Here is a 25,893-nt window from a genome sequence, read left to right as displayed (position 1 = left end):
GTAGAGGGTCATGCTGGGGTAGTGTTTTAGGGTTTACGGTAGCGCAGTGGTGTTTGTGTAGTATAGGCGGTACTGCTGGGGATTGTTTTACGGTTTAGGGAAGCGCAGTGGTGTTTGTGGAGTGTAGGGGGTTATGCTGGGGGTAGTGTTTTAGGGTTTAGGGTAGTGCAGTGGTGTTTGTGTAGTGTAGGGGACATGCTGGGGTAGTGTTTTAGGGATTAGGGTAGTGCAGTTGTGTTTGGATAGTGTAGCGGGAACTGCTGGGGGTAGTGTTTTACGGTAGTGCCGTGGTGTTTGTGTATTGTAGGGGGTCATGCTGGGGGTAGTGTTTTAGGATTTAGGGTAGTGCAGTGATGTTTGTGTAGTGTAGGGGGTAGTTTTTTAGGTTTTAGGGTAGTGCTGTAGTGTTTGTGTAGTGTAGGGGGTCGTACTGGGGTAGTGTTTTAGGGTAATGCAGTGGTGTTTGTGTAGTGTAGGGGGCAAGCTGGGGGTAGTGTTTTAGGGTTTAGGGTAGTGCACTGGTGTTTGTGTAGTGTAGGGGGTCATGCTGTGGGTAGATTTAGGGTTTATGGTAATGCAGTGGTGTTTGGGTAGTGTAGGGGGTCATGCAGCAGGTAGTGTTTTAGGCTTTAGGGCAGTGCAGTGTTGTTTGTGTAGTGTAGGGGGTCATGCCGGGGGTAGTGTTTAGGGTAGTGCAGTGGTGTTTGTGTAGTGTAGGTGGTCGTGCTGGGGGTTGTGTTTTAGGGTTTAGGGCAATGCAGTGGTGTTTGTGTAGTGTAGGGGCTTGCACTGGGGGTATTGTTTTAGAGATTAGGGCAGTGCAGGGGTGTTTGGGTATTGTAGGGGGTTGTGCTGGGCGTAGTGTTTTAGCGTTTAGGGTAGTGCAGAGGTGTTTGGGTAGTGTAGATGGTCATGGTGAGGGTAGATATAGGGTTTAGGGTAGTGCAGTGGTGTTTGTGTAGTGTAAGGGGTCGCGCTGGGGGTAGTGTTTTAGGGTTTAGGGTAGTGCAGTAGTGTTTGGGTAATGTAGGGGGTCGTGCTGGGGGTAGTGTTTTAGGGTTTAGGTGAGTGTAGTGGTGTTTGTGTAGTGTAGGCGGTCGTGCTGCAGGTAGTGTTTTACAGTTAGGGCAGTGCAGTGGTGTTTGTGTAGTGGGGAGGGTCATGCTGGGGGTAGTGTTCGGGTTTTGGGCAGTGCAGTGGTGTTTGGGTAGTGTAGGGGGTCGTGCTGGGGGTAGGGTTTTAGGGTTTAGGCCAGTGCAGTGTTGTTTGTGTAGTGTAGGGGGTCATGCTGGGGGTAGTGTTTAGGGCAGTGCAGTGGTGTTTGTGTAGTGTAGGTGGTCGTGCTGGGGGTTGTGTTTTAGGGTTTAGGGCAATGCAGTGGTGTTTGTGTAGTGTAGGGGCTTGCACTGGGGGTATTGTTTTAGGGATTAGGGCAGTGCAGGGGTGTTTGGGTATTGTAGGGGGTTGTGCTGGGGGTAGTGTTTTAGCGTTTAGGGTAGTGCAGTGGTGTTTGGGTAGTGTAGATGGTCATGCTGTGGGTAGATATAGGGTTTAGGGTAGTGCAGTGGTGTTTGTGTAGTGTAAGGGGTCGCGCTGGGGGTAGTGTTTTAGGGTTTAGGGTAGTGCAGTAGTGTTTGGGTAGTGTACGGGGTCGTGCTGGGGGTAGTGTTTTAGAGTTTAGGTCAGTGTAGTGGTGTTTGTGTAGTGTAGGGGGTCATGCTGCAGGTAGTGTTTTAGGGTTTAGGGCAGTGCAGTGGTGTTTGTGTAGTGGGGGGGTCATGCTGGGAGTAGTGTTCGGGTTTTGGGCAGTGCAGTGGTGTTTGGGTAGTGTAGGGGGTCATGCAGCAGGTAGTGTCTTAGGCTTTAGGGCAGTGCAGTGTTGTTTGTGTAGTGTAGGGGGTCATGCTGGGGGTAGTGTTTAGGGTAGTGCAGTGGTGTTTGTTTAGTGTAGGTGGTCGTGCTGGGGGTTGTGTTTTAGGGTTTAGGGCAATGCAGTGGTGTTTGTGTAGTGTAGGGGCTTGCACTGGGGGTATTGTTTTAGGGATTAGGGCAGTGCAGGGGTGTTTGGGTATTGTAGGGGGTTGTGCTGGGGGTAGTGTTTTAGCGTTTAGGGTAGTGCAGTGGTGTTTGGGTAGAGTAGATGGTCATGGTGTGGGTAGATATAGGGTTTAGGGTAGTGCAGTGATGTTTGTGTAGTGTAAGGGGTCGCGCTGGGGTAGTGTTTTAGGGTTTAGGGTAGTGCAGTAGTGTTTGGGTAGTGTAGAGGGTCGTGCTGGGGGTAGTGTTTTAGGGTTTAGGTCAGTGTAGTGGTGTTTGTATAGTGTAGGGGGTCGTGCTGCAGGTAGTGTTTTAGGGTTTAGGGCAGTGCAGTGGTGTTTGTGTAGTGGGGGGGTCATGCTGGGGGTAGTGTTCGGGTTTTGGGCAGTGCAGTGGTGTTTGGGTAGTGTAGGGGGTCGTGCTGGGGGTAGGATTTTAGGGTTTAGGGCAGTGCAGTGGTGTTTGTATAGTGTAGGGGGTCACGCCGGGGGTATTGTTTTAGGGATTAGGGCAGTGCAGTGGTGTTTGGGTATTGTAGGGGGTTGTGGTGGGGGTAGTGTTTTAGCGTTTAGGGTAGTGCAGTGGTGTTTGGGTAGTGTAGGGGGTCTTGCTGGGGGTGGTTTTTTAGGGTTTAGGGTAGTGTACTGGTGTTTGTGTAGTGTAGGGGGTCAAGCTGGGGGTAGTGTTTTAGGATTTAGGGTAGTGCAGTGGTGTTTGTGTAGTGTAGGGGGTCATGCTGGGGGTAGATTTAGCTTTTAGGGTAATGCAGTGTTTTTTGGGTAGTGTAGGGGGTCCTGCTGCAGGTAGTGTTTTAGGGTTTAGGGAAGTGCAGTGGTGTTTGTGTGGTGTAGGGGTCATGCTGTGGGTAGTGATTTAGGATTTAGAGTAGTGCAGTGGTGTTTGGGTATTGTATGGGGTTGTGCTGGGGGGAGTGTTTTAGCGTTTAGGGTAGTGCAGTGGTGTTTGGGTACTGTAGGGGGTCATGCTGTGGGTAGATATAGGGTTTGGGATAGTGCAGTGTTGTTTGTGTAGTGTAAGGGGTCGCGCTGGGGGTAGTGTTTTAGGGTTTAGGGTAGTGCAGTGGTGTTTGGGTAGTGTAGGGGGTCGTGCTGGGGGTAGAGTTTTAGGGTTTAGGTCAGTGTAGTGGTGTTTGTGTAGTGTAGGGGGTCGTGCTGCAGGTAGTGTTTTAGGGTTTAGGGCAGTGCAGTGGTGTTTGTGTAGTGTATGGGGTCATGCTGGGGGTAGTGTTAGGGTTTTGGGCAGTGCAGTGGTGTTTGGGTGGTGTAGGGGGTCGTGCTGGGGGTAGTGTTTTAGGGTTTAGGGCAGTGCAGTGGTGTTTGTGTAGTGTAGGGGGTCGCGCCGGGGGTATTGTTTTAGGGATTAGGGCAGTGCAGTGGTGTTTGGGTATTGTAGGGGGTTGTGCTGGGGTAGTGTTTTAGCGTTTAGGGTAGTGCAGTGGTGTTTGGGTAGTGTAGGGGGTCTTGCTGGGGGTAGTTTTTTAGGGTTTAGGGTAGTATACTGGTGTTTGTGTATTGTAGGGGGTCATGCTGGGGGTAGATTTAGCTTTTAGGGTAATGCAGTGTTTTTTTGGGTAGTGTAGGGGGTCGTGCTGCAGGTAGTGTTTTAGCGTTTAGGGCAGTGCAGTGGTGTTTGTGTACTGTAGGGTGGCGTGCCGGGGTAGTGTTTTAGGGTTTAGGGCAGTGCAGTGGTGTTTGGGTGTTGTAGGGGTTTGTGCTGGGGGTAGTGTTTTAGGGTTTTGGGTTGTGCCGTGGTGTTTGTGTAGTATAGGGGCTCGCTCTGGGGGTAGTGTTTTAGGATTTAGAGTAGTGCGGTGGTGTTTGGGTAGTGTAGGGGTCATGCCGGGGGTAGTGTTTTAGGGTTTAGTGTAGTGCATTGGTGTTTGTGTAGTGTAGGGGGTCACACAGGGGGTAGTGTTTTATGGTTTAGGGTAGTGCAGTGGTGATTATGTAGTTTAGGGAGACGTGCTTGGGTAGTGTTTTAGGGTTTAGGGTAGTGCAGTGGTGTTTGTGTAGTGTAGGGGGTTGTACTGGGGGTAGATTTATGGTTTAGGATAGAGCAGTGGTGTTTGGGTTGTGTAGGGGGTTGTGCTGAGTGTAGGGTTATATGGTTTAGGGCAGTGCAGTGGTGTTTGGGTAGTGTAGGGGGATCATGCTGGTGGAAGTGTTATAGTGTTTAGGGCAGTGCAGTGGTGTTTGGGTAGTGTAGGGGGTTGCGCTGAGGGTAGTGTTTTAGGGGGGTGCAGAGGTGTTTGTGTAGTGTAGGGGGTCGTGCCGGGGGTAGTGTTTTAGAGTTTAGGGTAGTCCAGTGGTGTTTGTGTAGTGTAGGGGTTGTTCTGGTGGTAGTGTTTTAGGGTTTAGGGTAGAGCAGTGGTGTTTGGGTTGTGTAGGGGGTAGTTCTGGGGGTAGTGTTTTAGGGTTTAGGGTAGTGCAGTGGTGTTCATATAGTTTAGGGGTTTGTGCTGGGGGTAGTGTTTAAGGGTTTAGCGTAGTGCTGTGGTGTTTGTGTAGTGTAGGGGGTCATGCTGGGGGTAGTGTTTTAGGGTTAAGGGTAGTGCAGTGGTGTTTGGGTAGTGTAGGGGTAGTGCTGGGGGTAGTGTTTTAGGGTTTAGGGTTGTACAGTGGTTTTAGGGTAGTGTAGGGGTAGTGCTGGGGGTAGTGTTTTGGGGTTTAGGGTAGTGCAGTGATGTTTGGGTAGTATAGGAGGCTGTGCTGGGGAAGTGTTTAAGGGTTTAGGGTAGTGCAGTGGCGTTTGTGTAGTGTAGGGGGTCGTGCTGGGGGTAGTGTTTTGGGTTTAGGGTAGTGCCGTTTTGTTTGGGTAGTAAAGGGGTTCTTGCTGGTGGTATTGTTTTAGGGTTTAGGGTAGTACAGTGGTGTTTGTGTAGTGTAGGGGGTCGTGCTTGGGATAGTGTTTTAGGGTTTAGGGTAGTGCAGTGGTGTTTGTGTAGTGTAGGGGTTCATGCTGGGGGTAGTGTTTTAGGGCTTAGGGTAGTGCAGTGGTGTTTGTGTAGTGTAGGGGGTCATGCTGGGGGTAGTTTTTTAGGGTTTCGGGTAGTGCAGTGGTGTTTGGATAGTGTGGTGGTCATGCTGGGGGTAGCCTTTTAGGGTTTAGGGTAGTGCAGTAGGGCAGTGCAGTGGTGTTTGTGTAGTGTAGGGGGTCATGCTGGGGGTAGGGTTTTAGGGTTTAGGGTAGTGCTGTGGTGTTTGTGTGGTATAGGGAGTTGTGCTGGGGTAAGTGTTTTAGGGTTTAGGGTAGTGGAGTGGTTTTTGGGTAGTATAGGGGATCGTGCTGGGGTAGTGTTTTACGGTTTAGGGTAGTGCAGTGTTGTTTGTGTGGTGTAGGGGGTCATGCTGGGGTAAGTGTTTTAGGGTTTAGGGTAGTGCAGTGGTGTTTGGGTAGTGTAGTGGGTCGTGCTAGGGGTAGTGTTTTAGGGTATAGGGTAGTGTAGTGGTGTTTGTGTAGTGTAGGGGTTGTGCTGGGGATAGATGTAGGGTTTAGGGTAGTGCAGTTGTTTGGATAGTGTAGGGGGTTGTGCTAGGGGTAATATTTTAGGGCTTAGGGTAGTGCAGTGGTGTTTGTGTAGAGTAGGGGGTTGTGCTGGGGGTAGATTTATGGTTTAGGGTATTGCAGTGATGATTGGGTAGTGTAGGGGGTCGTGCTAGGGGTAATATTTTAGGGTTTAGGGTAGTGCAGTGGTGTTTGGGTAGTGTAGGGGGTAGTGTTATAGGGTTTAGGGTAGTGCAGTGATGTTTGGGTAATGTATGGGGTCTTGCTGGGGTAGTGTTTTAGGGCTTAGGGGAGTGCAGTGGTGTTGTGTTTGGGTAATGTAGGGGGTCGTGCTGTGGGTAGTGTTTTTGGGTTTAGGGTAGTGCAGTGGTGTTTGGGTAGTGTAGGGGGTAGTGTTATAGGGTTTAGGGTAGTGCAGTGATGTTTGGGTAATGTATGGGGTCTTGCTGGGGTAGTGTTTTAGGGCTTAGGGGAGTGCAGTGGTGTTGTGTTTGGGTAATGTAGGGGGTCGTGCTGTGGGTAGTGTTTTTGGGTTTAGGGTAGTGCAGTGGTGTTTGGGTAGTGTAGGGGGTAGTGTTATAGGGTTTAGGGTAGTGCAGTGATGTTTGGGTAATGTATGGGGTCTTACTGGGGTAGTGTTTTAGGGCTTAGGGGAGTGCAGTGGTGTTGTGTTTGGGTAATGTAGGGGGTCGTGCTGTGAGTAGTGTTTTTGGGTTTAGGGCAGTGCATTGCAGTAGTGTTTGGGTAATGTAGGGGGTCGTGCTGGGGGTAGTGTTTTAGGGTTTACGGCAGTGCAGTTGTGTCTGTGTAGTGTAAAATGTCTTGCTGGGGTAGTGTTTCAGGGTTTAGGGTAGTGCAGTGGTGTTTGGGTAGTATAGGGGTTTGTGCGGGGGGTAGATTTAGGGTTCAGGGTAGTGCAGTGGTGTTCGGGGAGTATAGGGGTCATGCTGGTGGTAGCGTTTTAGGGTAGTGCAGTGGTATTTGTGTAGTGTAATGGGTCATGCTTTGGGAAGTGTCTTAGGGTTTAGGGTAGCGCAGTGGTGTTTGTTTAGTGTAGGGGGTCATGCTGGGGTAGTGTTTTAGGGTTTAGGGTTGTGCAGTGGTGTTTGTGTAGTGTAGGGGGTTGTACTGGGGGTAGATTTATGGTTTAGGATAGAGCAGTGGTGTGTGGGTTGTGTAGGGGGTTGTGCTGAGTGTAGGGTTTTATGGTTTAGGGCAGTGCAGTGGTGTTTGGGTAGTGTAGGGGGATCATGCTGGTGGAAGTGTTATAGTGTTTAGGGCAGTGCAGTGGTGTTTGGGTAGTGTAGGGGGTTGATCTGGGGGTAGTGTTTTAGGGGGGTGCAGAGGTGTTTGTGTAGTGTAGGGGGTCGTGCCGGGGGTAGTGTTTTAGAGTTTAGGGTAGTCCAGTGGTGTTTGTGTAGTGTAGGGGTTGTTCTGGTGGTAGTGTTTTAGGGTTTAGGGTAGAGCCGTGGTGTTTGTGTAGTATAGGGGCTCGCTCTGGGGGTAGTGTTTTAGGATTTAGAGTAGTGCAGTGGTGTTTGGGTAGTGTAGGGGTCATGCCGGGGGTAGTGTTTTAGGGTTTAGTGTAGTGCATTGGTGTTTGTGTAGTGTAGGGGGTCACACAGGGGGTAGTGTTTTATGGTTTAGGGTAGTGCAGTGGTGATTGTTTAGTTTAGGGGGACGTGCTTGGGTAGTGTTTTAGGGTTTAGGGTAGTGCAGTGGTGTTTGTGTAGTGTAGGGGGTTGTACTGGGGGTAGATTTATGGTTTAGGATAGAGCAGTGGTGTTTGGGTTGTGTAGGGGGTTGTGCTGAGTGTAGGGTTTTATGGTTTAGGGCAGTGCAGTGGTGTTTGGGTAGTGTAGGGGGATCATGCTGGTGGAAGTGTTATAGTGTTTAGGGCAGTGCAGTGGTGTTTGGGTAGTGTAGGGGGTTGCGCTGGGGGTAGTGTTTTAGGGGGGTGCAGAGGTGTTTGTGTAGTGTAGGGGGTCGTGCCAGGGGTAGTGTTTTAGAGTTTATGGTAGTCCAGTGGTGTTTGTGTAGTGTAGGGGTTGTTCTGGTGGTAGTGTTTTAGGGTTTAGGGTAGAGCAGTGGTGTTTGGGTTGTGTAGGGGGTAGTTCTGGGGGTAGTGTTTTAGGGTTTAGGGTAGTGCAGTGGTGTTCATATAGTTTAGGGGTTTGTGCTGGGGGTAGTGTTTAAGGGTTTAGCGTAGTGCTGTGGTGTTTGTGTAGTGTAGGGGGTCATGCTGGGGGTAGTGTTTTAGGGTTAAGGGTAGTGCAGTGGTGTTTGGGTAGTGTAGGGGTAGTGCTGGGGGTAGTGTTTTAGGGTTTAGGGTTGTACAGTGGTTTTAGGGTAGTGTAGGGGTAGTGCTGGGGGTAGTGTTTTGGGGTTTAGGGTAGTGCAGTGATGTTTGGGCAGTATAGGAGGCTGTGCTGGGGAATTGTTTAAGGGTTTAGGGTAGTGCAGTGGTGTTTGTGTAGTGTAGGGGGTCGTGCTGGGGGTAGTGTTTTTGGGTTTAGGGTAGTGCCGTTTTGTTTGGGTAGTAAAGGGGTTCTTGCTGGTGGTATTGTTTTAGGGTTTAGGGTAGTACAGTGGTGTTTGTGTAGTGTAGGGGGTCGTGCTTGGGATAGTGATTTAGGGTTTAGGGTAGTGCAGTGGTGTTTGTGTAGTGTAGGGGTTCATGCTGGGGGTAGTGTTTTAGGGCTTAGGGTAGTGCAGTGGTGTTTGTGTAGTGTAGGGGGTCATGCTGGGGGTAGTGTTTTAGGGTTTCGGGTAGTGCAGTGGTGTTTGGATAGTGTGGTGGTCATGCTGGGGGTAGCCTTTTAGGGTTTAGGGTAGTGCAGTAGGGCAGTGCAGTGGTGTTTGTGTAGTGTAGGGGGTCATGCTGGGGGTAGGGTTTTAGGGTTTAGGGTAGTGCTGTGGTGTTTGTGTGGTATAGGGGGTTGTGCTGGGGTAAGTGTTTTAGGGTTTAGGGTAGTGGAGTGGTTTTTGGGTAGTATAGGGGATCGTGCTGGGGTAGTGTTTTAGGGTTTAGGGTAGTGCAGTGTTGTTTGTGTGGTGTAGGGGGTCATGCTGGGGTAAGTGTTTTAGGGTTTAGGGTAGTGCAGTGGTGTTTGGGTAGTGTAGTGGGTCGTGCTAGGGGTAGTGTTTTAGGGTATAGGGTAGTGTAGTGGTGTTTGTGTAGTGTAGGGGTTGTGCTGGGGATAGATGTAGGGTTTAGGGTAGTGCAGTTGTTTGGATAGTGTAGGGGGTTGTGCTAGGGGTAATATTTTAGGGCTTAGGGTAGTGCAGTGGTGTTTGTGTAGAGTAGGGGGTTGTGCTGGGGGTAGATTTATGGTTTAGGGTATTGCAGTGATGTTTGGGTAGTGTAGGGGGTCGTGCCAGGGGTAATATTTTAGGGTTTAGGGTAGTGCAGTGGTGTTTGTGTAGAGTAGGGGGTTGTGCTGGGGGTAGTTTTAGGGTTTAGGGTAGTGCAGTGGTGTTTGGGTAGTGTAGGGGGTAGTGTTATAGGGTTTAGGGTAGTGCAGTGATGTTTGGGTAATGTATGGGGTCTTGCTGGGGTAGTGTTTTAGGGCTTAGGGGAGTGCAGTGGTGTTGTGTTTGGGTAATGTAGGGGGTCGTGCTGTGGGTAGTGTTTTTGGGTTTAGGGCAGTGCATTGCAGTAGTGTTTGGGTAATGTAGGGGGTCGTGCTGGGGGTAGTGTTTTAGGGTTTACGGCAGTGCAGTGGTGTCTGTGTAGTGTAAAATGTCTTGCTGGGGTAGTGTTTCAGGGTTTAGGGTAGTGCAGTGGTGTTTGGGTAGTATAGGGGTTTGTGCGGGGGGTAGATTTAGGGTTCAGGGTAGTGCAGTGGTGATCGGGGAGTATAGGGGTCATGATGGTGGTAGCGTTTTAGGGTACTGCAGTGGTATTTGTGTAGTGTAATGGGTCATGCTTTGGGAAGTGTCTTAGGGTTTAGGGTAGCGCAGTGGTGTTTGTGTAGTGTAGGGGGTCATGCTGGGGTAGTGTTTTAGGGTTTAGGGTTGTGCAGTTGTGTTTGGGTAGTGTAGGGGGTACTGCTGGGGGTAGTGTTTTAGGGTAGTGCTGTGGTGTTTGTGTAGTGTAGGGGGTCATGCTGGGGGTAGTGTTTTAGGGTTAAGGGTAGTGCAGTGGTGTTTGGGTAGTGTAGGGGTAGTGCTGGGGTAGTGTTTTAGGGTTTAGGGTAGTGCAGTGGTGTTTGGGTAGTGTAGGGGTAGTGCTGGGGGTGGTGTTTTAGGGTTTAGGGTAGTGTATTGATGTTTGGGTTGTCTAGGGGGCTGTGCTGGGGAAGTGTTTAAGGGTTTAGGGTAGTGCAGTGGCGTTTGTGTAGTGTAAGGGGTCGTGCTGGGGTAGTGTTTTTGGGTTTAGGGTAGTGCAGATTTGTTTGGGTAGTGAAGGAGGTTGTTCTGGTGATTGTGTTTATGGTTTAGGGTAGTACAGTGGTGTCTGTGTAGTGTAGGGGGTCGTGCTTGGGTAGTGTTTTAGGGTTTAGGGTAGTGCAGTTGTGTTTGTGTAGTGCAGGGGTTCATGCTGGGGGTAGTGTTTTAGGGCTTAGGGTAGTGCAGTGGTGTTTGTGTAGTATAGGGGTTCGTGCTGAGGTAGTGTTTTAGGGTTTAGGGTAGTGTTGTGGTGTTTTGGTAGTGTAGAGAGTCATGCAGGGGTAGTGTTTTAGGGTAGCACAGTGGTGTTTGTGTAGTGTTGGGGCATGCTGGGTTAGATTTAGGGTTTAGGGTAGTGCAGTGGTGTTTGTGGAGTGTAGGGGGTCATGCTGGGGGTAGTTTTTTAGGGTTTCGGGTATTGTAGTGGTGTTTGGGTAGTGCAGTGGGTAATGCTGGGGGTAGTTTTTTAGTGTTTTGGGTAGTGCAGTAGGGTAATGCAGTGGTGTTTGTGTGGTAATGGAGATCATGCTGGGGTAAGTGTTTTAGGGTTTAGGGTAGTGCAGTGGTGTTTGGGTAGTGTAGGGGGTCGTGTTGGGGGTAGTGTTTTGGGTTTAGGGTAGTGCAGTGGTGTTTGTGTAGTGTAGGGGGTCGTGCTTGGGGTAGTGTTTTAGGGTTTAGGGTAGTTCAGTGGTGTTTGTGTAGTGTAGGGGTTCATGCTGGGGGTAGTGTTTTAGGGCTTAGGGTAGTGCAGGGGTGTTTGTGTAGTATAGGGGTTCGTGCTGAGGTAGTGTTTTAGGGTTTAGGGTAGTGTTGTGGTGTGGTGTTTTGGTAGTGTAGAGGGTCATGCAGGGGTAGTGTTTTAGGGTTTAGGGTAGTGCAGTGGTGTTTGTGTAGTGTAGGGGCATGCAGGGTTAGATTTAGGGTTTAGGGTAGTGCAGTGGTGTTTGTGGAGTGTAGGGGGTCATGCTGGGGGTAGTGTTTTAGGGTTTCGTGTAGTGCAGTGGTGTTTGGGTAGTGTGGTGGTCATGCTCGGGGTAGTCTTCTAGGGTTTAGGGTAGTGCAGTAGAGTAGTGCAGTGGTGTTTGTGTAGTATAGGGGTTCATGCTGAGGTAGTGTTTTAGGGTTTAGGGTAGTGTTGTGGTGTTTTGGTAGTGTAGAGGGTCATGCAGGGGTAGTGTTTTAGGGTTTTGGGTAGCGCAGTGGTGTTTGTGTAGTGTAGGGGCATGCTGGGTTAGATTTAGGGTTTAGGGTAGTGCAGTGGTGTTTGTGGAGTGTAGGGGGTCATGCTGGGGGTAGTGTTTTAGGGTTTCGGGTATTGTAGTGGTGTTTGGGTAGTGCAGTTGGCCCATGCTGGGGGTAGTGTTTTAGTGTTTTGGGTAGTGCAGTAGGGTAATGCAGTGGTGTTTGTGTGGTATAGGGGGTTGTGCTGGGGTAAGTGTTTTAGGGTTTAGGGTAGTGGAGTGGTGTTTGGGTAGTATAGGGGATCGTGCTGGGGTAGTGTTTTAGGGTTTAGGGTAGTGCAGTGTTGTTTGTGTGGTGTAGGGGGTCATGCTGGGGTAAGTGTTTTAGGGTTTAGGGTAGTGCAGTGGCGTTTGGGTAGTGTAGCGGGTCGTGCTGAGGGTAGTGTTTTAGGGCTTAGGGTAGTGCAGTGGTGTTTGTGTAGTATAGGGGTTCGTGCTGAGGTAGTGTTTTAGGGTTTAGGGTAGTGTTGGGGTGTTTTGGTAGTGTAGAGGGTCATGCAGGGGTAGTGTTTTAGGGTTTAGGGTAGCGCAGTGATGTTTGTGTAGTGTAGGGGCATCCAGGGTTAGATTTAGGGTTTAGGGTAGTGCAGTGGTGTTTGTGGAGTGTAGGGGGTCATGCTGGGGGTAGTGTTTTAGGGTTTCGGGTATTGTAGTGGTGGTTGGGTAGTGCGGTGGGTCATGCTGGGGGTAGTGTTTTACTGTTTTGGGTAGTGCAGTAGGGTAATGCAGTGGTGTTTGTGTGGTATAGGGGGTTGTGCTGGGGTAAGTGTTCTAGGGTTTAGGGTAGTGGAGTGCTGTTTGGGTAGTATAGGAGATCGTGCTGGGGGTAGTGTTTTAGGGTTTAGGGTAGTTCAGTGTTGTTTGTGTGGTGTAGGGGATCATGCTGGGGTAAGTGTTTTAGGGTTTAGGGTAGTGCAGTGGTGTTTGGGTAGTGTAGGGGATCGTGTTAGGGGTAGTGTTTTGGGTTTAGGGTAGTGCAGTGGTGTTTGTGTAGTGTAGGGGGTCGTGCTTGGGTAGTGTTTTAGGGTTTAGGGTAGTGCAGTGGTGTTTGTGTAGTGTAGGGGTCATGCTGAGGGTAGTGTTTTAGGGCTTAGGGTAGTGCAGTGGTGTTTGTGTAGTATAGGGGTTCGTGCTGAGGTAGTGTTTTAGGGTTTAGGGTAGTGTTGTGGTGTTTTGGTAGTGTAGAGGGTCATGCAGGGGTAGTGTTTTAGGGTTTAGGGTAGCGCAGTGATGTTTGTGTAGTGTAGGGGCATGCTGGGTTAGATTTAGGGTTTAGGGTAGTGCAGTGGTGTTTGTGGAGTGTAGGGGGTCATGCTGGGGGTAGTGTTTTAGGGTTTCGTGTAGTGCAGTGGTGTTTGGGTAGTGTGGTGGTCATGCTGGGGGTAGTCTTCTAGGGTTTAGGGTAGTGCAGTAGAGTAGTGCAGTGGTGTTTGTGTAGTATAGGGGTTCATGCTGAGGTAGTGTTTTAGGGTTTAGGGTAGTGTTGTGGTGTTTTGGTAGTGTAGAGGGTCATGCAGGGGTAGTGTTTTAGGGTTTAGGGTAGCGCAGTGGTGTTTGTGTAGTGTAGGGGCATGCTGGGTTAGATTTAGGGTTTAGGGTAGTGCAGTGGTGTTTGTGGAGTGTAGGGGGTCATGCTGGGGGTAGTGTTTTAGGGTTTCGGGTATTGTAGTGGTGTTTGGGTAGTGCAGTTGGCCCATGCTGGGGGTAGTGTTTTAGTGTTTTGGGTAGTGCAGTAGGGTAATGCAGTGGTGTTTGTGTGGTATAGGGGGTTGTGCTGGGGTAAGTGTTTTAGGGTTTAGGGTAGTGGAGTGGTGTTTGGGTAGTATAGGGGATCGTGCTGGGGTAGTGTTTTAGGGTTTAGGGTAGTGCAGTGTTGTTTGTGTGGTGTAGGGGGTCATGCTGGGGTAAGTGTTTTAGGGTTTAGGGTAGTGCAGTGGTGTTTGGGTAGTGTAGCGGGTCGTGCTAGGGGTAGTGTTTTAGGGTATAGGGTAGTGTAGTGGTGTTTGTGTAGTGTAGGGGTTGTGCTGGGGATAGATGTAGGGTTTAGGGTAGTGCAGTTGTTTGCATAGTGTAGGGGGTCGTGCTAGGGGTAATATTTTAGGGCTTAGGGTAGTGCAGTGTTGTTTGTGTAGAGTAGGGGGTTGTGCTGGGGGTAGATTTATGGTTTAGGGTATTGCAGTGATGTTTGGGTAGTGTAGGGCGTCGTGCTAGGGGTCATATTTTAGGGTTTAGGGTAGTGCAGTGGTGTTTGTGTAGAGTAGAGGGGTTATGCTGGGGGTAGTTTTAGGGTTTAGGATAGTGCAGTGGTGTTTGGGTAGTATAGGGGGTAGTGTTGTAGGGTTTAGGGTAGTGCAGTGATGTTTGGGTAATGTATGGGTTCCTGCTGGGGGTAGTGTTTTAGGGCTTAGGGTAGTGCAGTGGTGTTGTGTTTGGGTAATGTAGGGGGTCGTGCTGTGGGTAGTGTTTTTGGGTTTAGGGCAGTGCATTGCAGTAGTGTTTGGGTAATGTGGGGGGTCGTGCTGGGGGTAGTGTTTTAGGGTTTACGGCAGTGCAGTGTTGTCTGTGTATTGTGAAATGTCTTGCTGGGGGTAGTGTTTCAGGGTTTAGGGTAGTGCAGTGGTGTTTGGGTAGTATAGGGGTTTGTGCGGGGGGTAGATTTAGGGTTCAGGGTAGTGCAGTGGTGTTCGGGGAGTATAGGGGTCATGCTGGTGGTAGCGTTTTAGGGTAGTGCAGTGGTATTTGTGTAGTGTAATGGGTCATGCTTTGGGAAGTGTCTTAGGGTTTAGGGTAGCGCAGTGGTGTTTGTGTAGTGTAGGGGGTCATGCTGGGGTAGTGTTTTAGGGTTTAGGGTTGTGCAGTTGTGTTTGGGTAGTGTAGGGGGTACTGCTGGGGTAGTGTTTTACGGTAGTGCCATGGTGATTGTGTAGTGTAGGGGGTCATGCTGGGGGTAGTGCTTTAGGGTTAAGGGTAGTGCAGTGGTGTTTGGGTAGTGTAGGGGTAGTGTTTTAGGGTTTAGGGTAGTGCAGTGGTGTTTGGGTAGTGTAGGGGTAGTGCTGGGGGTAGTGTTTTAGGGTTTAGGGTAGTGAATTGATGTTTGGGTTGTATAGGGGCTGTGCTGGGGAAGTGTTTATGGGTTTAGGGTAGTGCAGTGGCGTTTATGTAGTGTAAGGGGTCATGCTGGGGTAGTGTTTTTGGGTTTAGGGTAGTGCAGATTTGTTTGGGTAGTGAAGGAGGTCATGCTGGTGATAGTGTTTAGGGTTTAGGGTAGTACAGTGGTGTTTGTGTAGTGTAGGGGGTCGTGCATGGGGTAGTGTTTTAGGGTTTAGGGTAGTGCAGTGGTGTTTGTGTAGTGTAGGGGTTCATGCCGGGGTATAGTGTTTAGGGCTTAGGGTAGTGCAGTGGTGTTTGTGTAGTATAGGGGTTCGTGCTGAGGTAGTGTTTTAGGGTTTAGGGTAGTGTTGTGGTGTTTTGGTAGAGTAGAGGGTCATGCAGGGGTAGTGTTTTAGGGTTTAGGGTAGCACAGTGGTGTTTGTGTAGTGTAGGGGCATGCTGGGTTAGATTTAGGGTTTAGGGTAGTGCAGTGGTGTTTGTGGAGTGTAGGGGGTCATGCTGGGGGTAGTTTTTTAGGGTTTTGGGTATTGTAGTGGTGTTTGGGTAGTGCAGTATGTCATGCTGGGGGTAGTGTTTTAGTGTTTTGGGTAGTGCAGTAGGGTAATGCAGTGGTGTTTGTGTTGTATAGGAGATCATGCTGGGGTAAGGGTTTTAGGGTTTAGGGTAGTGCAGTGGTGTTTGTGTAGTGTAGGGGGTCTTGCTTGGGGTAGTGTTTTAGGGTTTAGGGTAGTGCAGTGGTGTTTGTGTAGTGTAGGGGTTCATGCTGGGGGTAGTGTTTTAGGGCTTAGGGTAGTGCAGTGGTGTTTGTGTAGTATAGGGGTTCGTGCTGAGGTAGTGTTTTAGGGTTTAGGGTAGTGTTGTGGTGTTTTGGTAGTGTAGAGGGTCATGCAGGGGTAGCGTTTTAGGTTTTAGTGTAGCACAGTGGTGTTTGTGTAGTGTAGGGGCATGCTGGGTTAGATTTAGGGTTTAGGGTAGTGCAGTGGTATTTGTGGAGTGTAGGGGGTCATGCTGGGGTAGTGTTTTAGGGTTTAGGGTTGTGCAGTTGTGTTTGGGTAGTGTAGGGGGTACTGCTGGGGGTAGTGTTTTACGGTAGTGCTGTGGTGTTTGTGTAGTGTAGGGGGTCATGCTGGGGGTAGTGTTTTAGGGTTAAGGGTAGTGCAGTGGTGTTTGGGTAGTGTAGGGGTAGTGCTGGGGTAGTGTTTTAGGGTTTAGGGTAGGGCAGTGGTGTTTGGGTAGTGTAGGGGTAGTGCTGGGGGTAGTGTTTTAGGGTTTAGGGTAGTGTATTGATGTTTGGGTTGTCTAGGGGGCTGTGCTGGGGAAGTGTTTAAGGGTTTAGGGTAGTGCAGTGGCATTTGTGTAGTGTAAGGGGTCGTGCTGGGGTAGTGTTTTTGGGTTTAGGGTAGTGCAGATTTGTTTGGGTAGTGAAGGAGGTTGTTCTGGTGATTGTGTTTATGGTTTAGGGTAGTACAGTGGTGTTTGTGTAGGGGGTCGTGCTTGGGGTAGTGTTTTAGGGTTTAGGGTAGTGCAGTTGTGTTTGTGTAGTGAAGGGGTTCATGCTGGGGGTAGTGTTTTAGGGCTTAGGGTAGTGCAGTGGTGTTTGTGTAGTATAGGGGTTCGTGCTGAGGTAGTGTTTTAGGGTTTAGGGTAGTGTTGTGGTGTTTTGGTAGTGTAGAGGGTCATGCAGGGGTAGTGTTTTAGGGTTTAGGGTAGCACAGTGGTGTTTGTGTAGTGTAGGGGCATGCTGGGTTAAATTTAGGGTTTAGGGTAGTGCAGTGGTGTTTGTGGAGTGTAGGGGGTCATGCTGGGGGTAGTTTTTTAGGGTTTCGGGTATTGTAGTGGTGTTTGGGTAGTGCAGTGGATAATGCTGGGGGTAGTTTTTTAGTGTTTTGGGTAGTGCAGTAGGGTAATGCAGTGGTGTTTGTGTGGTAATGGAGATCATGCTGGGGTAAGTGTTTTAGGGTTTAGGGTAGTGCAGTGGTGTTTGGGTAGTGTAGGGGGTCGTGTTAGGGGTAGTGTTTTGGGTTTAGGGTAGTGCAGTGGTGTTTGTGTAGTGTAGGGGGTCGTGCTTGGGGTAGTGTTTCAGGGTTTAGGGTAGTTCAGTGGTGTTTGTGTAGTGTAGGGGTTCATGCTGGGGGTAGTGTTTTAGGGCTTAGGGTAGTGCAGTGGTGTTTGTGTAGTATAGGGGTTCGTGCTGAGGTAGTGTTTTAGGATTTAGGGTAGTGTTGTGGTGTTTTGGTAGTGTAGAGGGTCATGCAGGGGTAGTGTTTTAGGGTTTAGGGTAGTGCAGTGGTGTTTGTGTAGTGTAGGGGCATGCAGGGTTAGATTTAGGGTTTAGGGTAGTGCAGTGGTGTTTGTGGAGTGTAGGGGGTCATGCTGGGGGTAGTGTTTTAGGGTTTCGGGTATTGTAGTGGTGTTTGGGTAGTGCAGTGGGTCATGCTGGGGGTAGTGTTTTAGTGTTTTGGGTAGTGCAGTAGGGTAATGCAGTGGTGTTTGTGTGGTATAGGGGGTTGTGCTGGGGTAAGTGTTTTAGGGTTTAGGGTAGTGGAGTGCTGTTTGGGTAGTATAGGAGATCGTGCTGGGGTTAGTGTTTTAGGGTTTAGGGTAGTGCAGTGTTGTTTGTGTGGTGTGGGGGGTCATGCTGGGGTAAGTGTTTTAGGGTTTAGGGTAGTGCAGTGGTGTTTGGGTAGTGTAGGGGGTCATGTTGGGGGTAGTGTTTTGGGTTTAGGGTAGTGCAGTGGTGTTTGTGCAGTGTAGGGGGTCGTGCTGGGGGTAGTGTTTTAGGGTGTAGGGTAGTGTAGTGGTGTTTGTGTAGTGCAGGGGGTTTTGCTGGGGATAGATGTAGGGTTAAGGGTAGTGCAGTTGTTTGGGTAGTGTAGGTGGTCATGCTAGGGGTAATGTTTTAGGGTTTAGGGTAGCGCAGTGGTCTTTGTGGAGTGTTGGGGTCATGCTGGGGGTAGTGTTTTAGGGTTTCGTGTAGTGCAGTGGTGTTTGGGTAGTGTGGTGGTCATGCTGGGGTTAGTCTTGTAGGGTTTAGGGTAGTGCAGTAGGGTAGTGCAGTGGTGTTTGTGTAGTGTAGGGGGTCATGCTGTGGGTAGTGTTTTTGGGTTTAGGGCAGTGGATTGCAGTGGTGTTTGGGTAATGTAGGGGATCGTGCTGGGGGTAGTGTTTTAGGGTTTACGGCAGTGCAGTGGCGTCTGTGTAGTGTAAAATGTCTTGCTGCTGGTAGTGTTTCAGGGTTTAGGGTAGTGCAGGGGTGTTTGGGTAGTATAGGGGTTTGTGCGGGGGGTAGATTTAGGGGTCAGGGTAGTGCAGTGGTGTTCGGGGAGTGTAGGGGTCATGCTGATGGTAGCGTTTTAGGGTTTAGGGTAGTGCAGTGGTATTTGTGTAGTGTAATGGGTCATGCTGGGGGAAGTGTCTTAGGGTTTAGGGTAGCGCAGTGGTGTTTGTGTAGTGTAGGGGGTCATGCTGGGGTAGTGTTTTAGGGTTTAGGGTTGTGCAGTTGTGTTTGGGTAGTGTAGGGGGTACTGCTGGGGTTAGTGTTTTACGGTAGTGCTGTGGTGTTTGTGTAGTGTAGGGGGTCATGCTGGGGGTAGTGTTTTAGGGTTAAGGGTAGTGCAGTGGTGTTTGGGTAGTGTATGGGTAGTGCCGGGGGTAGTGTTTTAGGGTTTAGGGTAGTGCAGTGGTGTTTGGGTATTGTAGGGGTAGTGCTGGGGGTAGTGTTTTAGGGTTTAGGGTAGTGCAGTGATGTTTGGGTAGTATAGGGGGCTGTGCTGGGGAAGTGTTTAAGGGTATAGGGTAGTGCAGTGGTGTTTGTGTAGTGTAAGGGGTCATGCTGGGGGTAGTGTTTTTGGGTTTGGGGTAGTGCAGTTTTATTTGGGTAGTGAAGGAGGTTGTGCTGGTGGTAGTGTTTTAGGGTTTAGGGTAGTACAGTGGTGTTTGTGTAGTGTAGGGGGTTCGTGCTTGGGGTAGTGATTTAGGGTTTAGGGTAGTGCAGTGGTATTTGTGTAGTATAGGGGTTCATGCTGGGGGTAGTGTTTTAGGGCTTAGGGTAGTGCAGTGGTGTTTGTGTAGTATAGGGGTTTGTGCTGAGGTAGGGTTTTAGGGTTTAGGGTAGTGCAGTGGTGTTTTGGTAGTGTAGAGGGTCATGCTGGGGTAGTGTTTTAGGGTTTAGGGTAGCACAGTGGTGTTTGTGTAGTGTAGGGGCATGTTGGGTTAGATTTATGCTTTAGGGTAGTGCAGTGGTGTTTGGGTAGTATAGGTGGTACTGCTGGGGATTGTTTTAGGGTTTAGGGTAGCGCAGTGGTGTTTTTGGAGTGTAGGGGGTCATGCTGGGGGTAGTGTTTTTGGGTTTCGGGTATTTTAGTGCTGTTTGGGTAGTGCAGTGGGTCATGCTGGGGTAGTGTTTTAGGGTTTTGGGTAGTGCAGTAGGGTAGTGCAGTGGTGTTTGTGTGGTATAGGGGGTTGTGCTGGGGTAAGTGTTTTAGGGTTTAGGGTAGTGGAGTGGTGTTTGGGTAGTATAGGAGATGGTGCTGGGGTAGTGTTTTAGGGTTTAGGGTAGTGCAGTGTTGTTTGTGTGGTGTAGGGGGTCATGCTGGGGTAAGTGTTTTAGGGTTTAGGGTAGTGCAGTGGTGTTTGGGTAGTGTAGGGGGTCGTGTTAGGGGTAGTGTCTTGGGTTTAGCGTAGTGCAGTGGTGTTTGTGAAGTGTAGGGGGTCGTGCTGGGGTTAGAGTTTTAGGGTATACGGTAGTGTAGTGGTGTTTGTGTAGTGTAGGGGGTTGTGCTGGTGATAGATGTAGGGTTTAGGGTAGTGCAGTTGTTTGGGTAGTGTAGGGGGTCGTGCTAGGGTTAATGTTTTAGGGTTTAGGGTAGTGCAGTGGTCTTTGTGGAGTGTAGGGGTAATACTGGGAGTAGTGTTTTAGGGTTTCGTGTTGTGCAGTGGTGTTTGGGTAGTGTGGTGGTCATGCTGGGGGTAGTCTTTTACGGTTTAGGGCAGTGCAGTAGGGTAGTGCAGTGGTGTTTGTGTAGTGTAGGGGGTCATGCTGGGGGTAGGGTTATAGGGTTTAGGGTAGTGCCGTGGTGTTTGTGTGGTATAGGGGGTTAGGCTGGGGTAAGTGTTTTAGGGTTTAGGGTAGTGGAGTATTGTTTGTGTGGTGTAGGGGGTCATGCTGGGGTACGTGTTTTAGGGTTTAGGGTAGTGCAGTGTTGTTTGTGTGGTGTAGGGGGTCATGCTGGGGTAAGTGTTTTAGGGTTTAGGGTAGTGCAGTGGTGTTTGGGCAGTGTAGGGGGTTGTGTTAGGGGTAGTGTTTTGGGTTTAGGGTAGTGCAGTGGTTTTTGTGAAGTGTAGTTGGTCGTGCAGGGGGTAGTGTTTTAGGGTATAGGGTAGTGTAGTGGTGTTTGTGTAGTGTAGGGGGTTGTACTGGGTGTAGTGTTTTAGGGTTTAGGGTAGTGCAGTGCTGTTTGTGTAGTGTAGGGGTTCATGCTGGGTGTAGTGTTTTAGGGCTTAGTGAAGTGCAGTTGTGTTTGTGTAGTATAGGGGTTCGTGCTGGGGTAGTGTTTTAGGGTTTAGGGAAGTGCAGTGGTGTTTTGGTAGTGTAGAGGGTCATGCTGGGGTAGTGTTTTAGGGTTTAGGGTAGCACAGTGGTGTTTGTGTAGTGTAGGGACATGCTGGGTTAGATTTAGGGTTTAGGGTAGTGCAGTGGTGTTTGGGTAGTATAGGTGCTACTGCTGGGGATTGTTTTAGGGTTTAGGGTAGCGCAGTGTTTTTTTTTAGTGTAGGGGGTCATGCTGGGGTAGTGTTTTAGGGTTTCGGGTATTGTAGTGGTGTTTGGGTAGTGCAGTGGGTCGTGCTGGGGGTAGTGTTTTAGGGTTTTGGGTAGTGCAGTAGGGTAGTGCAGTGGTGTTTGTGTGGTATGGGGGGTTGTGCTGGGGTAAGTGTTTTAGGGTATAGGGTATTGTAGTGGTGTTTGTGTAGTGTAGGGGGTTGTGCTGGGGATAGATGTAGGGTTTAGGGTAGTGCAGTTGTTTGGGTAGTGTAGGGGGTCGTGCTAGGGGTAATATTTTAGAGTTTAGGGTAGTGCAGTGGTGTTTGTGTTGAGTAGGGGGTTGTGCTGGGGGTAGATTTATGGTTTAGGGTATAGCAGTGATGTTTGGGTAGTGTAGGGTGTTGTGCTTGGGGTAGTGTTTTTGGGTTTAGGGTAGTGCAGTGGTGCTTGTGTAGTGTAGGGGGTAGTGCTGGGGGCAGTGTTCTAGGGTTTAGGGTAGTGCAGTGGTGTTTGGGTAGTGTAGGGGGTCATGCTGGGGGTAGTGTTTAAGGGTTTAGGGTAGTGCAGTTGTGTTTGTGTAGTGAAGGGGGTCGTGCTGGGGTAGTGTTTTAGGGTTTTGGGTAGTGCAATGGTGTTTGTGTAGTGTAGGGGGTTGTGTTTTAGGGAAGTGCATTGGTGTTTGTGTAGTGTAGGGGTCTTGATGGGGGTAGTGCTTTAGGGTTTAGGATAGTGCAGTGGTGTTTTTGTAGTGTAGGGGGTCGTGGTTTAGGGTAGTGCAGTGGTGTTTGGGTAGAGTAGGGGTCATGCTGGGGTAGTGTTTTAGGGTTTAGGGTAATGTAGTGGTGTTTGTGTAGTGGTTCATCCTGGTGTAGTGTTTTAGGGTTTAGGGTATTGCAGTGGTGTTTGGCTAGTGTAGGGGGTCATGCTGTTGTAGTGTTTTAGGGTTTAGGGTAGTGCAGTGGTGTTTGAATAGTGTAGGGGGTCGTGCTGGGGGGAGTAATTTTGGGTTTAGGGCAGTGCATTGCAGTGGTGTTTGGGTAATGTAGGGGGTTGTGTTGGGGGTAGTGTTTTAGGGTTTACAGCAGTGCAGTGGTGTCTCTGTAGTGTAAAAGGTCTTGCTGGGGATAGTGTTTCAGGGTTTAGGGTAGTGCAGTGGTGTTTGGGTAGTATAGGGGTTTGTGTGTGATGGGTAGTTTTAGGGTTTCGTGTAGTGCAGTGGTGTTTGGGTAGTGTGGTGGTCATGCTGGGGGTAGTCTTTTTAGGGTTTAGGGTAGTGCAGTAGGGTAGTGCAGTGGTGTTTGTGTAGTGTAGGGGGTCATGCTGGGGGTAGGGTTTTAGGGTTTAGGGTAGTGCCGTGGTGTTTGTGGGGTATAGGGGGTTGTGCTGGGGTAAGTGTTTTAGGGTTTAGGGTAGTGGAGTGGTGTTTGGGTAGTAAAGGGGATCGTGCTGGGGTAGTGTTTTAGGGTTTAGGGTAGTGCAGTGTTGTTTGTGTGGTGTAGGGGGTCATGCTGGGGTAAGTGTTTTAGGGTTTAGGGTAGTGCAGTGGTGTTTGGGTAGTGTAGGGGGCGTGTTAGGGGTAGTGTTTTGTGTTTAGGGTAGTGCAGTGGTGTTTGTGAAGTGTAGTGGGTCGTGCTGGGGTAGTGTTTTAGGGTATAGGGTATTGTAGTGGTGTTTGTGTAGTGTAGGGGGTTGTGCTGGGGATAGATGTAGGGTTTAGGGTAGTGCAGTTGTTTGGGTAGTGTAGGGGGTCGTGCTAGGGATAATATTTTAGAGTTTAGGGTAGTGCAGTGGTGTTTGTGTAGAGTAGGGGGTTGTGCTGGGGTAGATTTATGGTTTAGGGTATTGCAGTGATATTTGGGTAGTGTAGGGTGTCGTGCTGGGGGTAGTGTTTTCGGGTTTAGGGTAGTGCAGTGGTGCTTGTGTAGTGTAGGGGGTAGTGCTGGGTGCAGTGTTTTAGGGTTTAGGGTAGTGCAGTGGTGTTTGGGTAGTGTAGGGGGTACTGTTTAAGGGTTTAGGGTAGTGCAGTTGTGTTTGTGTAGTGAAGGGGGTCGTGCTGGGGTAGTGTTTTAGGGTTTAGGGTAGTGCAATGGTGTTTGTGTAGTGTAGGGGGTTGTGTTTTAGGGAAGTGCAGTGGTGTTTGTGTAGTGTAGGGGGTCTTGATGGGGGTAGTGCTTTAGGGTTTAGGATAGTGCAGTGGTGTTTGTGTAGTGTAGGGGGTCATGCTGGGTTAGTGTTTTAGGGTTTAGGGTAGTGCAGTGGTGTTTGTGTAGTGGTTCATCCTGGTGTAGTGTTTTAGGGTGTAGGGTATTGCAGTGGTGTTTGGCTAGTGTAGGGGGCCATGCTGTTGTACGTGTTTTAGGGTTTAGGGTAGTGCAGTGTTGTTTGTGTGGTGTAGGGGGTCATGCTGGGGTAAGTGTTTTAGGGTTTAGGGTAGTGCAGTGGTGTTTGGGCAGTGTAGGGGGTTGTGTTAGGGGTAGTCTTTTGGGTTTAGGGTAGTGCAGTGGTGTTTGTGAAGTGTAGTGGGTCGTGCAGGGGGTAGTGTTTTAGGGTATAGGGTAGTGTAGTGGTGTTTGTGTAGTGTAGGGGGTTGTGCTGGGTGTAGTGTTTTAGGGTTTAGGGTAGTGCAGTGGTGTTTGTGTAGTGTAGGGGTTCATGCAGGGGGTAGTGTTTTAGGGCTTAGTGAAGTGCAGTGGTGTTTGTGTAGTATAGGGGTTCGTGCTGAGGTAGTGTTTTAGGGTTTAGGGAAGTGCAGTGGTGTTTTGGTAGTGTAGAGGGTCATGCTGGGGTAGTGTTTTAGGGTTTAGGGTAGCACAGTGGTGTTTTTGTAGTGTAGGGACATGCTGGGTTAGATTTAGGGTTTAGGGTAGTGCAGTGGTGTTTGGGTAGTATAGGTGCTACTGCTGGGGATTGTTTTAGGGTTTAGGGTAGCGCAATGTTTTTTTTGGAGTGTAGGGGGTCATGCTGGCGTAGTGTTTTAGGGTTTCGGGTATTGTAGTGGTGTTTGGGTAGTGCAGTGGGTCATGCTGGGGGTAGTGTTTTAGGGTTTTGGGTAGTGCAGTAGGGTAGTGCAGTGGTGTTTGTGTGGTATAGGGGGTTGTGCTGGGGTAAGTGTTTTAGGGTTTAGGGTAGTGGAGTGGTGTTTGGGTAGTATAGGAGATCGTGCTGGGGGTAGTGTTTTAGGGTTTAGGGTAGTGCAATGTTGTTTGTGTGGTGTAGGGGATCATGCTGGGGTAAGTGTTTTAGGGTAGTGCAGTGGTGTTTGTGAAGTGTAGTGGGTCGTGCAGGGGGTAGTGTTTTAGGGTATAGGGTAGTGTAGTGGTGTTTGTGTAGTGTAGGGGGTCGTGCTAGGGGTAATGTTTTAGGGTTTAGGGTAGCGCAGTGGTCTTTGTGGAGTGTAGGGGTCATGCTGGGGGTAGTGTTTTAGGGTTTTGTGTAGTGCAGTGGTGTTTGGGTAGTGTGGTGGTCATGTTGGGGGTAGTCTTTTAGGGTTTAGGGTAGTGCAGTAGGGTAGTGCAGTGGTGTTTGTGAAGTGTAGTGGGTTGTGCTGGGGGTAGTGGTTTAGGGTATAGGGTATTGTAGTGGTGTTTGTGTAGTGTAGGGAGCTGTGCTGGGGATAGATGTAGGGTTTAGGGTAGTGCAGTTGTTTGGGTAGTGTAGGGGGTCGTGCTAGGGGTAATATTTTAGAGTTTAGGGTAGTGCAGTGGTGTTTGTGTAGAGTAGGGGGTTGTGCTGGGGGTAGATTTATGGTTTAGGGTATTGCAGTGATGTTTGGGTAGTGTAGGGTGTCGTGCTTGGGGTAGTGTTTTCGGGTTTAGGGTAGTGCAGTGGTGCTTGTGTAGTGTAGGGGGTAGTGCTGGGGGCAGTGTTTTAGGGTTTAGGGTAGTGCAGTGGTGTTTGGGTAGTGTAGGGGATAGTGTTGTAGGGTTTAGGGTAGTGCAGTAATGTTTGGGTAATGTAGGGGGTCATGCTGGGTGTAGTGTTTAAGGGTTTAGGGTTTTGCAGTTGTGTTTGTGTAGTGAAGGGGGTCGTGCTGGGGTAGTGTTTTAGGGTTTTGGGTAGTGCAATGGTGTTTTTGTAGTGTAGGGGGTTGGGTTTTAGGGAAGTGCAGTGGTGTTTGTGTAGTGTAGGGGTCTTGATGGGGGTAGTGCTTTAGGGTTTAGGATAGTGCAGTGTTGTTTTTGTAGTGTAGGGGGTCGTGGTTTAGGGTAGTGCAGTGGTGTTTGGGTAGAGTAGGGGTCATGCTGGGGTAGTGTTTTAGGGTTTAGGGTAATGTAGTGGTGTTTGTGTAGGGGTTCATGCTGTTGTAGTGTTTTAGGGTTTAGGGTAGTGCAGTGGTGTTTGAATAGTGTAGGGGGTCGTGCTGGGAGGAGTAATTTTGGGTTTAGGGCAGTGCATTGCAGTGGCGTTTGGGTAATGTAGGGGGTTGTGTTGGAGGTAGTGTTTTAGGGTTTACAGCAGTGCAGTGGTGTCTCTGTAGTGTAAAAGGTCTTGCTGGGGAATAGTGTTTCAGGGTTTAGGGTAGTGCAGTGGTGTTTGGGTAGTATAGGGGTTTGTGTGGGGGGTAGTTTTAGGGTTTCGTGTAGTGCAGTGGTGTTTGGGTAGTGTGGTGGTCTTGCTGGGTGTAGTCTTTTAGGGTTTAGGGTAGTGCAGTAGGGTAGTGCAGTGGTGTTTGTGTAGTGTAGGGGGTCATGCTGGGGGTAGGGTATTTAGGGTAGTGCCGTGGTGTTTGTGTGGTATAGGGGGTTGTGCTGGGGTAAGTGTTTTAGGGTTTAGGGTAGTGGAGTGGTGTTTGGGCAGTATAGGGGATCGTGCTGGGGTAGTGTTTTAGGGTTTAGGGTAGTGCAGTGTTGTTTGTGTGGTGTAGGGGGTCATGCTGGGGTAAGTGTTTTAGGGTTTAGGGTAGTGCAGTGGTGTTTGGGTAGTGTAGGGGGTCGTGTTAGGGGTAGTGTTTTGTGTTTAGGGTAGTGCAGTGGTGTTTGTGAAGTGTAGTGGGTCGTACTGGGGTAGTGTTTTAGGGTATAGGGTATTGTAGTGGTGTTTGTGTAGTGTAGGGGGTTGTGCTGGGGATAGATGTAGGGTTTAGGGTAGTGCAGTAGTTTGGGTAGTGTAGGGGGTCGTGCTAGGGTTAATATTTTAGAGTTTAGGGTAGTGCAGTGGTGTTTGTGTAGAGTAGGGGGTTGTGCTGGGGGTAGATTTATGGTTTAGGGTATTGCAGTGATGTTTGGGTAGTGTAGGGCGTCGTGCTGGGGGTAGTGTTTTCCGGTTTAGGGTAGTGCAGTGGTGCTTGTGTAGTGTAGGGGGAAGTGCTGAGGGCAGTGTTTTAGGGTTTAGGGTAGTGCAGTGGTGTTTGGGTAGTGTAGGGTTTAGGGCAGTGCAGTAATGTTTGGGTAATGTAGGGGGTCATGCTGGGGTAGTGTTTTAGGGTTTAGGGTAGTGCAATGGTGTTTGTGTAGTGTAGGGGGTTGTGTTTAAGGGAAGTGCAGTGGTGTTTGTGTAGTGTAGGGTGTCTTGATGGGGGTAGTGCTTTAGGGTTTAGGATAGTGCAGTGGTGTTTGTGTAGTGTAGGGGGTCGTGGTTTAGGTTAGTGCAGTGGTGTTTGGGTGGAGTAGGGGGTCATGCTGGGGTAGTGTTTTAGGGTTTAGGGTAGTGCAGTGGTGTTTGTGTAGTGGTTCATCCTGGTGTAGTGTTTTCGGGTGTAGGGTATTGCAGTGGTGTTTGGCTAGTGTAGGGGGTCATGCTGTTGTAGTGTTTTAGGGTTTAGGGTAGTGCAGTGGTTTTGAATAGTGTAGGGGTCGTGCTGGGGGAGTAATTTTGGGTTTAGGGCAG

The sequence above is a fragment of the Triturus cristatus genome, chromosome 1_1 (genome assembly GCF_964204655.1).
Source record: "Triturus cristatus chromosome 1_1, aTriCri1.1, whole genome shotgun sequence".
NCBI classification, from domain to species: Eukaryota; Metazoa; Chordata; class Amphibia; order Caudata; family Salamandridae; genus Triturus; species Triturus cristatus.
Note: the sequence above shows the minus strand (reverse complement) of the source record.